The 13,938-nt window shown below is 41.3% G+C and overlaps 1 long non-coding RNA gene across 1 annotated transcript; it reads right to left on the bottom strand.

The window, feature by feature from the left end:
- Positions 1-9,549: 9,549 nt before the first annotated feature.
- Positions 9,550-13,452, bottom strand: LOC148126847 (uncharacterized). The gene is made up of 2 exons (XR_015741632.1): positions 13,066-13,452; positions 9,550-9,735 (listed from the first exon to the last, which is right to left on the bottom strand). It is a non-coding gene; the product is annotated as an uncharacterized LOC148126847 (long non-coding RNA).
- Between the last annotated feature and the right edge of the window lie 486 nt (positions 13,453-13,938).

Below are 13,938 nucleotides of genomic sequence, written 5' to 3' on the forward strand. Positions count from 1 at the left end.
TCATCTCTGGCATGATTGGTTTCAGAAAAAAACAATTTGGTTTCAGAAAAAAACTATCCTGTAATCTGCAACTCTTACACTGCAAAAACATATGGACTACACAACTTGATCAGGGCAAAACAATAGATGCAATCTACATAGACTTCTGTAAAGCCTTTGATTCAGTGGTACATGACAAACTACTACTAAAAATAAAATCCTATGGTATCTCTGGACAACTGCATAACTGGATAGAAGCATTCCTGTCAAACAGACAACAAATGGTCAAAATTGGGAGTGTCCTATCAAATTCTGTACCTGTCAATAGTGGTGTCCCCCAAGGCAGTGTTCTAGGACCAACTCTCTTCATACTCTACATAAATGACCTCTGTGATCATATTAAGAGCAACTGCGTTCTTTTCGCTGATGATGTAAAGCTGTTCAATACCACAGACAATACTGCTACCCTTCAAAAGATCTTGACTGTGTATCAGAATGGTCAAACAAATGGCAACTTCAAATCTCAACAAATAAATGCTCTGTCTTACATATTGGCAAAAAAATCCGAAAATAAAATACAAGCTGAATAGTCAAGATGTTGATGATCCAAGCTCTGTAAAGGACCTTGGAATACTCACCTCTAATGATCTAAGTGCTAGTGCCCACTGCAACTACATAGCCAAAAAGGCATTAAGAGTTGTTAACCTAATCTTAGTAGCTTTTTCTCTGGTAATATCACACTACTAACTAGAGCATACAAAACATTTGCTAGACCAATACTCGAATACAGCTCATCAGTCTGGAACCCACATTACGTATCTGATATTAGCACAATTGAGAAAGTCCAGAAATATTTCACAAGAAGAGTTCTCCACTCCTCTACTCGTTGTAGAATACCTTATGCCACCAGACTTGAAATTCTAGAACTAGAAAACCTTGAATTACGCCGTCTTCGGTCTGATTTAAGCATGGTATATAAAATCATACATTGCAATGTCCTACCTGTCAATGAATACTTCAGCTTCAACCATAACAACACAAGAGCACACAACAGATACAAACTCAAGGTTAACCGCACCAAGCTTGATTGCAGGAAATACGACTTCAGCAACAGAGTGGTCAATGTCTGGAATACTCTACCCGACTCTGTAGTTTCTTCCCCAAACCCCAAAAACTTTAACCTTAGACTGTCTACTATTGACCTCATCCTTTCCTAAGAGGTCTGTAGGGGGCGTGCATAAGCGCACCAACGTGCCTACCGTCCCTGTCCTATTGTTTCTTTTATTTTTATTTTATTTTTCTTATATGTACTCATTTCATGTATTCATAATTTTGTATACACTTTTACTTATCTCGTAAACAATTGACAAATAAATAAAATAAATAAATAAATAAATGATGGGTCCTCTCGGCTTGGCGGGATGGGAGAATGGGGAGATTGGCCTTTGCAGTTTCTGGCCCAGGTGAGTGGGTCAAGGGCAGGGAGCCACTCTCTTCCCATTGCAATCTTGCTGCAAGAAATCTTGCTTGATAGTTCAAGAGGGAATCTTCCCCGCTCCGGGTGATGACCCTTGCTCCATTTTGTTTTATAATACAGCAGCAGGGAACAAGCCATCAGTTACCTTAACTTCCCTTAAAGTAGCTGCCTAGACAAACATGTTTTTTGCTCCTGGGGCTTTGTACCAGACAAACAGGTTAACGTTTCGCTCATGCTTGGGCTAATGAGAGAAAGCCTCTAATTCTAAGATAATACAGTCTACACGTTCCTGCTGAATCCAGCAGTTTCCACAGGCCAAACATCACAGGGCAGATACCAAACAAACTCCTGTAGCGATCTGTAGATTCCCCTTGCCCCGTTCCTGGAACAGATTAAATACATTAGCATTGCTCTTACTCCAAGGGATTAAAGGAAATTAATAAGAAAGTGGGGAACTCCAAAAACACTGTTTGCTGCCTTGACAACAACACATCTTCATGTACCTGTTTTTCTTTTTTTTAAAAATGCTAGCTCTATGAAACTTGTCTTCCGGAGCATCCTTAAGTGGAAGAAAAGAGCAAGATACAGTCAGTCACTGTGCCTTGCTCACCTCTTCCCCTTTAGGACACTCCGGAAGTCAAGTTTCAGACTTTCAGAAAGAAAGAGCTGGAGTTCGATCACAGGATGAAAAGATTTGGCTTCTAGTTTGAGCAGTGGTGCCCCCCTCGTGAGAAGTGTCCTGGCCTCCAGCACCTATCCAGAGTTACGTGCTCTTAGAAAGAGGTCACTGGAAATTAATGGCACATTGGTGATTACGGTTTGGAGTTTCATAATATTAACATCCTGGGGGGTTCCTGCTGTTCATCAGGTTTCTTGATGCCACCCATAGTGCCCGTGCCCAAGAATTATTTGCAAATAGCAGAGCAAGTTCTTGTCCCATTTCAGACCAGGTCTGAGGGTGAGAATCAAGATCACATGAACTGTTAATACCACTTAATAATGCCTTGGTAAGACCACACTTGGAATAGTGCATCCAGTTTTGGTCGCCACAATATTAAAAAAAAAAAAGCTGTTGAGACTCTAGAAAGAGTGCAGAAAAGAGCAACTAAGATGATTAGGGGACTGGAGGCTAAAACATATAAAGAACAGTTTGCTGGAACTGGATATGTCTAGTCTGAGGAAAAGAAGGGACTGGGGTGACATGATAGCAGTATTCCGATATCTCAGAGGCTGCCACAAAGAAGAGGGAGTCAAGCTAATCTCCAAAACATCTGAGGGCAGGACAAGAAGCAATGGGTGGAAACTAATCAAGGAGAGAAGAAGCCAAGAACTAAGGAGAAATTTCCTGACAGAACAATTAATCAGTGGAACAACTTGCCTCCACAAGTTGTGAATGCTCCAACACTGGAAGTTTTTAAGAAGAGATTGGACATCCCTTTGTCTGAAATGGTATAGGGTTTCCTGCCTAAGCAGAGGGTTGGACTAGAAGACCTCCAAGGTCCCTTCCAACTCTGTTATTCTATTCTATTCTATAATATTCTGTATTATACACACAGCTTCAAAGTCACTGCTTAGAAGCATATACGATAGAAATATGCATGAAGGGGGGGAGGAGTGACTCAGGATATGCAGGATGTTCAAGAAGTTGCAGTGAAGGGTTCTAGGTGCTCTCTTGCAGATATTTCAGGAGTGCACCGATGATGTTACCTAGTTTGGTAATAAACAACTGCAAGAAAATAAGCTCAGAGAGGACCCCGCAGTTCAAACCTGAGTTACAAATTTGCTCTTCCATCAGAATTTGCAGGACTGAGATAATACTGCAAATCCAAATACAATTGCTAGGTACTATGCAGGAGATCCAGTTCAATGGCTTTCAAAAGAAAAATAAACAAGAAAAGGTCTGGTTCTAGTTCTGAATCATTGTTGATTTTAGCAACTTTTTGTTATGCATAAAGAGTTTATGGTTTAATATCTACACGTCTGTCTGGCATGGTAGGAAGGGGAAAAGCTTCCATTAAAAAATTCAGACATCCAAATGTCACCAATGATCTTCTCCCTTTTTATTTTTGTTTCGGCCATTGCTGGTGATGAAGCAACCTTTTCTTGAAAGCCAATAGCACAAAATAAAAAGTAAAAACAATTGGGTTTGTTTTGCTTTTGTAGCTTGGCAAGAAACCACATGGATGTAAGTTATGGGGAACAGAATAGCAATGCCTTGTGTTTACAGCAGGCAATAGCTAAAATAATTGCGCAGAGACTTTTAAAAAGCATGCGTGCATCATCAGTAAAGGATTGCTGTGGTTTGAGGATAACATTTCTGTAAAGTGAAAACTTGGTGTAATGTTCGAGCAAATCTAATTACCAATGAAGTTCAGGTCTATGCAGCTGCAGATACATTCTGCCTTCTCTCCTGCTTTCTTCCTCCCCCCTCTCTGAGTTATTGACTGCAATTTACAGGAGTGGGAATATTTAGACCATGATAAGATCAGATCCTGTACTGCTATTACTTACTTATTACCAGGAAGAGCTCCAGGCAGGGCAGGGGAGGAAGATTATGAACAGCCACAAATGTCCTTTAAAATGAGAAAACGAAGTAAACATGCTTTGGAGACTGTGAGTCTGTAATGTGGCTATTATTCAAAGGTATTTCAAAAGTATTTCTACTTGGATTGATTCTCAGCCCACCTCTTGGTTCCTCTTCCTTAAATAGTCCCATTGTTTCTCTCCCCAAAAATTATTGAAACACCTCTCCCTTACCCAGCTGCTTGTCACTCAGATCAGCAGATTAACAGAATTGGAAGGGATCTTGTAGGTCATCTAGTCCAACTCTCTCCACCCCCAGCCAAGCAGGAGACCTTACACCATTTCTGGCAGATGGCAGTCCAATCACTTCTTGAAAGCCTCCAGTGATGCAGCTCCCATAACTTCCGAAGGCAAGCTGTTCCATTGGTTGATCGTTCTAACTGTCAGAAAATGTATCCTTATTTCTAGGTTGAATCTCTCTTTGATCAGTTTCCATTCTTTATTCTTTGTCTGGCCTTCGGGTGCCTTGGAAAATAGCTTGACCTCTTCCTCTCTGTGGCAGCCCCTTAAATATTGGAACACTGCTAACATGTCTCCCCTGGTCTTTCTCTTCACTAGACTAGCCTTGCCCAGTTCCTGTAATCATTGTTCATATGTTTTAGTCTTCAGTCCCCTAATCATCCTGGTTGCTCTTCGCTGCACTTTTTCTAGACTCCCACAAATGCTCTCAATCTCCATATGGAGAGATGTTGTCCTTTCTGCAGTTTCAGGGGAATTAATCTTTGAAGGTATTCACAACTGCAGAATTAGATTAGCACAAGGATGCCAGATTTTATGGCACAGGTATTGGAAATGGGGTCAACATCATCCCTCCCCAGAAGAGCAAGAGTACAAACCATTATGGTTATGGCACAGTCTTGGGATTCTGTCAATCTTCTTTGCTCCCACACTTTACAAAGTAGGTATCAAATTATTCCCAAAGCAAAGGGAAATGGGTGGATTGGCATCACTATTCATCCTAAAGAAAGCATACTGGAACCATTCTGGCTTCCCTGAGAAAGGGAGGGGGATGCCTTTGGCTTTGATGGAGGCAGTGGTGAACTCATTCCTCAAGATACCATCCTGGATCTTGGACAATTATTAGCCTATCTCCAACCTTTCCTTTTTAGGGAAGATCAATGAGAAAGTGGTAGAACTGCAGTCACAGAGAACTGGGGAGGAAATTTATGATTATTATGGTTGATCCCACAATCAGCTAGATGTTTGGACTGGATTTGGCATTTCCAAATCCAAGTCCTTCCCAAGGACCAGGAATATGCAGATGTTGTTACTTAATAAAATTAAAAATATCACCACAGGATGGAAGTTGTTCTATGTAAAACCACCTTTTGCAATTGGTTGATGGTGATTTTGTTTATGCCACTAATGTTCAAGTGGTGCTGCAAATATTTGCAATTGCACCCAAGACATTTATTACTATTGGTGCTATCTTTCTTTTCGCCACAGTTTTTCAAATTTTATTTGAGTGACTTCGTATTTTATAATTTTTCTCAAGTTCTTTTTCTTCTGTTCTGCAGTGCCCTGTAGGAAGATTTGAAAGAACAACTTAGTATGGATAGATTATCGTGAAGAAGAGCTATCCATATCGTCACTCAGTCAAAAACAACTTTAGGGCACATAATCCGTCAGTCAGACAGTTTATTCTGAACTCTGATATGCTGATATTATATAACAAACTTAGTTTCTCAGACAGTATATTTGCTTTATTGTATTTTCTTAGTGTTTCCATAGTGTGAGAGCTTGGTCCAAAACACTGGTACTCAAGTGTGAACATACTCAATCAATACAGGATTCTTGCTGACTTCATTGAATTTCAGTGGTTCTCTTTGCTGAAATTAACAGAACAAGCTTTGCCTGGATCAAGATGTATGTAGGGCTTGCATATCTGCATGCAATACAAAATATTTTAAAAAGGACTCACAAGTTCTGGTGCCAGGTCTGCCTCTGGTCCCCAGAGCTACCCCAAAACTATCAACAGGTAAAGGTTGATGTGGAATGAGGAGAATATTAATTACAGAGACAGTTCATTTCAACTAAAATGAAATATATTAAAATATAATAGTTTAGACAAATGTCTTCCTCTTATCTCTTCCATGAGATGAAGGCAACATGGACAGGATAATCTTTATCAAAGATCTTTAGTCAAAGCACTTATGTATTGTTTTCTGGATATAGTTCTTGTTGCTTCCAGGCTTAAATAGTACAATCTCAGGTGTCTCTCTTGTAATAGAGCATTCTGTGAAATAAATATCAACCGTAATTCCCACCATCTATTCTGCTGATTTTTTTAAAAAGGTAGATTTCACAGGTTCATATTCTATGTCTCCTTCCCTGAGTACTTGCAGCCATTCATATTTTCCAAATTTTGATATTTAGTTCATATTAGTGAAGCTAAAAATTGTAAATTCCATTGCCAATATTGAAAATTGTACATTCCATTGCCGAATATTAAATTTTGTTAGTTTACATTCATGTCTCCTAAACTTGGCAACTTCCAGGTGTGTGGATTTCAACTCCTAGAATTCCTCAGACAGTATGGCCATTGACTGGGAAATGCAGGTCTACATTAATCAACTTGGTTTCAGTGCTTATCCACATCCAATTCAGTGATGAGAGGAAGTGACAATGATGTGAAGAAGTAACTTTAAAGGAAATAAGGTTCACAAACATCCTCCTTTCTCACTCATGAAATATTAGAAGATGTGGGCATGAAACTTGGGAATGTGGGTTTATCTACAAATAGGTCATTTCCTGGAGAAATCAGCCTTGCCTGTCATATATTAATCAAGTTCTTAAAGATGGTCTGGAGTGAATATGCAGGCTGCAAATCCATACTTCACATTCTGAAGTTTCAATTGCTGCAAGGAGGAGAGATGTTATTTCGATCACGTACACAAAGACAGAGTTCCCGTTAGAATTATTGCTTCTAGTTTGTATTTTTCCTGTACAAGTACAGCAGTGGTGGTGGGTTTCAAAGTGGTTTACCACTGGTTCAGTGGGTGTGGCTTGGTGGGCGCGCTTTGCGAGCATGCCAAACATACACTTTGCACACGTGTGTGCGCCAAACGCACAACTTTGCGTACGGGCAGAGGCTTTCTTACTCACATCCTGCACTCTCCCTGTAGCTTCAAGAGCTGACGCACAGCAATCTGCTGTGCCACGCAAAGCAGCTGCGCTTCAAAAGCAGGGAATAAAGGTCAGTATGAGAGTCCGGGTGGGTGGGCAGGTGGGCCCAAGAGCAGCTCGTCAGAAAGTTTGACACCTGTGGTCTAATGAGTTTCTGAGAAAGAGGTTTGGAACTTCCAGCTTTTCAGCTTCTAGGCTCCAACCTGCTGCTGCTCAATCCCATAATTTAGATTAAATTAGAGTGTAATAGCAAACATAGTTTAACTGGATAGACTTTCCAAGCCAAATTTTGTGCCAAATTTATTAACATCTAGTTCGTTTGTGGATTCAGGGTAATGGGCAAAATGGATAATATTGTACCTCAAGTTCACCTCTGTATTCTCTGCTTGAAAGAATCCGTTGTTAGGAATGTAGAGCTTAGGCAACACGACTGACTGTACATCTCTTCTAATTATACAAGTGTTATGTCAAAGATAAGAAGAAGAATGTTTAGACATTGTTGAACTACAGTTCCCAGCAGTCCAAAATAGGAAGGCCAGTACTGAACATCTTGAGCAGCAGAGCTTCTCCATTCCCTCTGGTTTAGGATTTACGGGAATAAAACTCAATTTACCAGATTTATGGCAAGGGCTTTTTAAGACTTAGCGAAAGAGCAGCACTAATGGTAATCTGATTGCATGTGCATACACACACACACACACACACACACACGCACACACACGCACACACTGTAGAGAAAAGAGATGGGAAGATCTCTGACTAAAAAGAAGCTTTTTTTTTTCCCCTACAATTGGTCCTGAGAAGAAAACCAATTTGGTTCTGCAAAAGATTTAGGGAGTTTTTCTAGAAATTATGATGTGGGGCAGTGATATGAATCCTCATATTATAACACTGATATGAATCCCTCTGACTTCTGCCCAGAAACTGGTGCTAACTTTTCACTATTACTTAGAAATACGGTACATGAACATCACAACTCAATAGCCAAAGTAGCTCCTTCTCCCTGTATGTGCATCTGTGCTGAGCAGTGTAGCAGCAGGCTAGCTGGTCTGAGCTTGTGTATATCAGCTCTCAGTTATTGCCTCATGATGAAAACACAGCCTATCCATATTTCAAGCTTTGGATATGGCACTTCCTGTAAGTTCACTTTGGAGATTGGTGACTCATTATGGTAGCTGATGATCTCCAAGCAAAAGCCAAATTTAGAATTTTAACTTTTCGATTGCCGGCGTTTGAAATAGTGGGTGCAGCAGCTTCTTCTGCTGTTTCAAAGCTACCCAAGGGATTGGCAAACTGAAATGAACATCGGTGCTTGCAGCTAGCCCTGTCCTTTGTGGGTCTTTTTGTCTCTCTGCTTTCAGTTTATGTTAGCTCTGCCCGAATTCTTTCCCAAGTGGAATAGATGTTCCTTACTTAAATGCCCTTCCAACAGCTGGGCAAATTAAACTACATCAAATCCATGTATCTCATCTGCAACATCAAGGATCGGTAGACAGAGGGGAGCGGGAAATGCATCTTAAGAAGGCCAGCCCTTGTTACGGCTATGAAACATATGCTAATAAATGGGATAATCTTTGAAGACAGGTGCTTGACTTTGGTCAGAAGAAAAACCATGGGAATGGGGGGAGATTCCAGTCATATTTTGACCTATGGAAGCCTTTTGCAAACTTTCCCAGATGATACAAAACTCTGTGTATATCAGCATCCATAGAACAGGACAAGGACTCACACAACCTCCGCACTGCATTCATACACTCTCAGCACAATCGAATGGTACTTTCCTGCATACATTTTTATTTTTGGACCTATTCCATTATATGAATCACACTTGCCCTGCAGTAATTTCTTGTCCTCTGCAGTGCTTCCAGTGAGCAGTTGGATGGATCAGAAGCAAAACATTTCCTTTATCCTCCTGTGTGAAGAATACCTAGAGATAGAGTGCCCTTCACAAGGATTTTGAAGAGGTCAAAAAAAGTTGTAAAAGTTACTTCATCTTTTTTTTTTAAATTAAGCAGCCATTAGATAAGAGGACAGGATCTCCCACAGATAAAATGGACAAATAAGAGATTCATCCAATGTGCTGATACCCATGGCATAGTAACTATTTTTAAAGTAATTTTATTTATTTAAAATATTTGTAGAGCTACCAATCTTTAACCAAAATGTGGGTGATCCCTAATCAAAAATAAAACCACATGTAAAATGAAGCCCAATAAATAACAAATAACCACTCAAAATAACAAAAATAACAGAAAAATCTGGTCCACAGCCACACTCCCCTGATGCAACCCACATGTTCCCTCCACACGTGTCCATAGGCCATTCCCACAAACAGGAAGGTTATATTTGTATTTGTTAAAGTAGTATTTTACATCTTATCCTGATATAATCTCAGATGGACCCAATTTATTGTGTTTCATTAGTAATATTGGAGATGACACTTCCAGAGGCCCATCTCAGCTCCTATTGGCCACTTTCGGCTGCTGTAGGCAGGGCTCCTTCCCTCCAATGATCGCTCTGTGCTGTTCCTCATGGTCATTTGGCTTGGCCTGCAGATATTAGAGGTAGATCTGGAAAGATGGAAAGCAATGACTCAGGAAGCGAATAGACAACTTTGTAAACAAACCTTAGGTGGAAAGTTTGCAAGCAATCCATTCCTCCCTCCCCTTCAAAAAAAAAAAAAAAAAACCAGAATGAGAGATACAGGATATGAATATTGGGGAATTTTTGTAAATGCAATCAGAATCATACTTGTTTAGATCTTCTATTCAATTTTCTACAATTGCTTGATTCGGCAATAAATATCTCATCTAAGTTACCTCTCCGCTGAGACTCATTTCCTATAGGGGAGCCAAATTCCAAAACAAGGATTATATGCAAAGGGAAACTATCTGAAAGCAGGAGAGACTGAATACCAGACATTCAGAAAGGGATCTACCTGAGTCCTGCTTCAGAAATTAACGGTCAGGCAACACGCAGGTTCTTTATAGACACGTTTGTAGGCCTCTTTTTGAGGAACACAAGAAATGTGTCTAAAAAACAGGACTAGCACTCTCTTGGGAGATCTCTAGTCTTGTGTTACATAGGAGATCTGGTTAAACTAGTAAAGAGTTGCATTCTGTTAGCTGTGTGCTGCTGATTTGGTACTAAATAAATATAGCTTTCTGCTTCTGACAAGGAGCTCTAACTGACCATGCTCACAATTGTTAAGGACTTTTGCCTTGAGCTAGATGGATGGTAGGCCTCTGACTGGAATATGTAAATTAGTTGTGTGCTTGATTGTTCTCTCCGAACCTGAGTGTTCTTTTTTCCTTTCCTATACACACACACACTAGAGGTGGTATTCATCAGGTTCTGATCAGTTCTGGAGAACTGGTAGCAGAAATTTTGAGTAATTCAGAGAACCGGCAAATATCACTTCTGACTGGAGATTTTACAGTATCCTTCCCCTGCCACGCCCACAGAACCGGTAGTAAAAAAAAAATGGAATCCCACCACTGACCCACATGCTGTCTTACTATAGTATGCTGCCCATAGTAGTTGTGGAGCTAGGCAACATTATAAATTTGATCTATGCTATGCTATGCTGAAGTCCTCGACTTACAACCACAATTGAGCCCCAAATTTCTGTTGCTGAGCAAAACAGATGTTAAGTGAATTTTGCCCCATTTTGCAACCTTTCTTGCCACAGTTGTTGAGTGAATCACTGCAGTTATTAAGTTGGTAATATGGCTGTTAAGTGAATCTGGCTTTCCCCATTGATTTTGCTTGTCAGAGGATCACAAAAAGTGATTATATGACCCCAGCAATAGTGGGATTCAAATGTGTTTACTAACAGTTCTGTGGGCATGGCTTGGTGGCCATGGCAGGGGAAGAGGAAGGATACCGTAAAACAGTGGCCCCTAACCTTTTTTGTGCCACGGCCCGGTACCAGCATCACAAAATGATCCACGGACCGGTACCGGCATCAGCACACATGGCAAGGCGAGCTGAGCAACCGGCCAGCCAGCCACCCCCCGCTTCTCCCCGCTACCTTCAACTCCTCCTTTGTACCTTTGTCGATAGGCTTCGAGACGGCTTCGGGACGGTCGCTCGGCTCGCCGTGCCTTGGGTGCTGAAAGAATCCTCGCGCCTTAGTTTTGTTCGAAGCCCCCCCCCCTTCGATGAAACTAAGGTGCAAGGATTCCTTCAGGACCCAAACGCCGCTTTCCATCCGGAAAAGCTCACCGGAAGCACTTTCTCATCAAAACAAGATGGCGGCGCCCAGCAAACTGGCAGCCTGGTAGAAAATGTTCCACGGACCGGTACCGGTCCGCGGCCCGGTGATTGGGGACCCCTGCTGTAAAACCTCTGGTCAGAGTTGGTATTTGCTGGTTCTCTGAACTACTCAAAATTTCCATTACCGGTTCTCCAGAACTGGTCAGAACCTGCTGAATACCACCTCTGTGCCCCGGCATACTGCAACCATCATAAATATGAGTCAGTTGCCAAGCAACTGAATGTTGATCACATGACTGTAGGGATGCTGCAATGGTTGTAAGTGTGAAAAACACCATGTCACTTTTTTCAGTGTCATCATAACTTCGAATGGTCACAATTGTTGTAAGTTGAGGAGTATCTGTACTGTACTATGCTATGCTATATATAATTTCCACAGAAATAATAGAACTAATTTTCCTTACTTTCCCCCACAAATTTAGGTTCCAGATAAGATAGGCTTTGGATCGGATCCAAGTAGCCCATTTTAATTTTTTTATGATGGAGTATCCTGAGGAGAATTACTTATTTTCTTTTCGTTTTTCTTGAAAATTAACCCATTTTCTCAGAAAGCTGGTCTTAGATTCGGGTTTTAGCAATGTCAGGCATGATAAAGTTGCTTCAACGGGGGGAAGGGAAGACTGCCAATTTTTAAAAGATTGGCGGGGAGTTAAATGGAACTTTCCACTCTGTTGTTCCTTCAGAAGGTTAAATACCATGAAGGCATGAGAGATTGGGGCTCTTAGCCAGAGCCAAAACTTCTCAGGAGCTTAGCAATAACAGCATTTGCCAACCAGGAGTTCAGATTACCACTCATAGCTGTTTGCAGATATTAATATTTTTCCTCTTTCTCTTCCATTCCCGCCAGCTAGTTGATAAGCTAATTCTTTTCCAGATAAATTAGAAAAAAAAGAGCTTTGCCTTGTTTTAGCTGCAGCTGTATCATATTTCATCCAAGAGGGACCCAAATGAGCTTGTCACCAATAGAAAAACTGGTAGACCAGCAGGAAAATTTTATGTAAACACCGATGCTTATAGTTACAAAGTCAGTGGATGGTATTCAAAATTCTACCTATGAATAAAACATGCCCCTTTCAAGGCCATCGGTAGACTAAGACATGCTGGCTGGAGAATTCTGGGGATCGAAGTCCATGCATCTTAAAGTTGCTGATATACTGGTCTAGAACACTATTCATAGAATACTTTTGAAAGTGAATCTACAATACTTTAATTTTCTTTTTGCCTTATATATGCTTATGCCTATGAAACACACACACACACACACTTCTACATATAATTTGCTGTGGTACCTAAAATTCAGAGGTGGCTATCTATAAATTGATCCCTGGCATGGAGCCAGGGGTAGGCTTCAAAATTTTTAGCAATGGCTTCTCTGCGCAGTTGCTGGGTGGACGTGGCCATGGTGGGTGTGGCCTAGTCAGCCTCCTGCACCTCCTGGGCACCTCCTGCGGCACTCCCTGGGCTCCGGGGGGTTTCCTCAAGCCTCTGGGTGGGCGAAAATAGCCTCTCTGGGCTCCAAAGGCTCTCTGGAAGCTGGAAACAGGCCCGTTTCTGGCTTTCCCAAACTTCTGGGAAACCCATTTTTTGCCCTCCCCAAGCCTCTGCACACACCCTGCACTTACCTGCATCCGAAACAGACCGTGTGGGGACTCCTGGGATGCGAGGGGTGTGCGGAGCCAGCCAGGAGTGGGATTTGGGGGTTTTCTCTGAACTGTGCAGAATCTTAGCGAGATGATCTCCCAAACCCCTGCAAAAGCCCAGCAGCCCACCCCTGCATGACTATTCGTCATGGCACAGCAGTGGAGTTCTGGTTTATGATCTGGAACAGCTTTTGTTAAAAGGATTCCATAGCCACAGAGCTAAGTCATAGAGCAAGCCTTTCTGTTTCTCGAGGTTAAAGAACCAAGTATGTGGTGGAGGGCAGTTGATCGTGAAAATGAAATGTTTATGTGTTAGTAAATTGACAACAACATTCTTTTTTCCAATAACTGTCACCCTGGGTAGCTAGCACAGGTAGCTAGCACAGGGGAAGGCAGAGCTATGTTTTAACAATGCATACAGTACAGGAAAAGACATCCTGCCAGACCTCTATGGGGGAAGGGAGCAGAAGAGACAGAATTATGAATTTAAGAGTTAGGAGATGGAGTGTGGGAAGAGTTCTCAGGAAGTCACAAATGGATTACTCACAAAGTTATGAACCAATAAAAATAATAATTCAAAAATTAATGCCAGTTTTATTGTGGCTTCCAGTAAGCTGACTCAGCTCAGAAAGCAGGCACGTCATGAGTTCAGTCAGTTTAGAACATATTCTGAAGAAATGCAGATTATGGATGTGGAAGTGATATGAACTAAAGCAGAAGCTATAGTTTCATTTTATTTCCCAAAAGGTATGTGACTTGTGATTGCAAACTATGACTTCCATTCATTGCAAAGAAAGTTTGAGTTCATTCACTTTTCCTCTTCAAACATTTCACTGCTCACCTTGAGTTATCCGA

Source organism: Pseudonaja textilis, chromosome 2 (assembly GCF_049901715.1).
Source record: "Pseudonaja textilis isolate UNSWEBS1 chromosome 2, rPseTex1.2, whole genome shotgun sequence".
Classification (NCBI taxonomy): domain Eukaryota; kingdom Metazoa; phylum Chordata; class Lepidosauria; order Squamata; family Elapidae; genus Pseudonaja; species Pseudonaja textilis.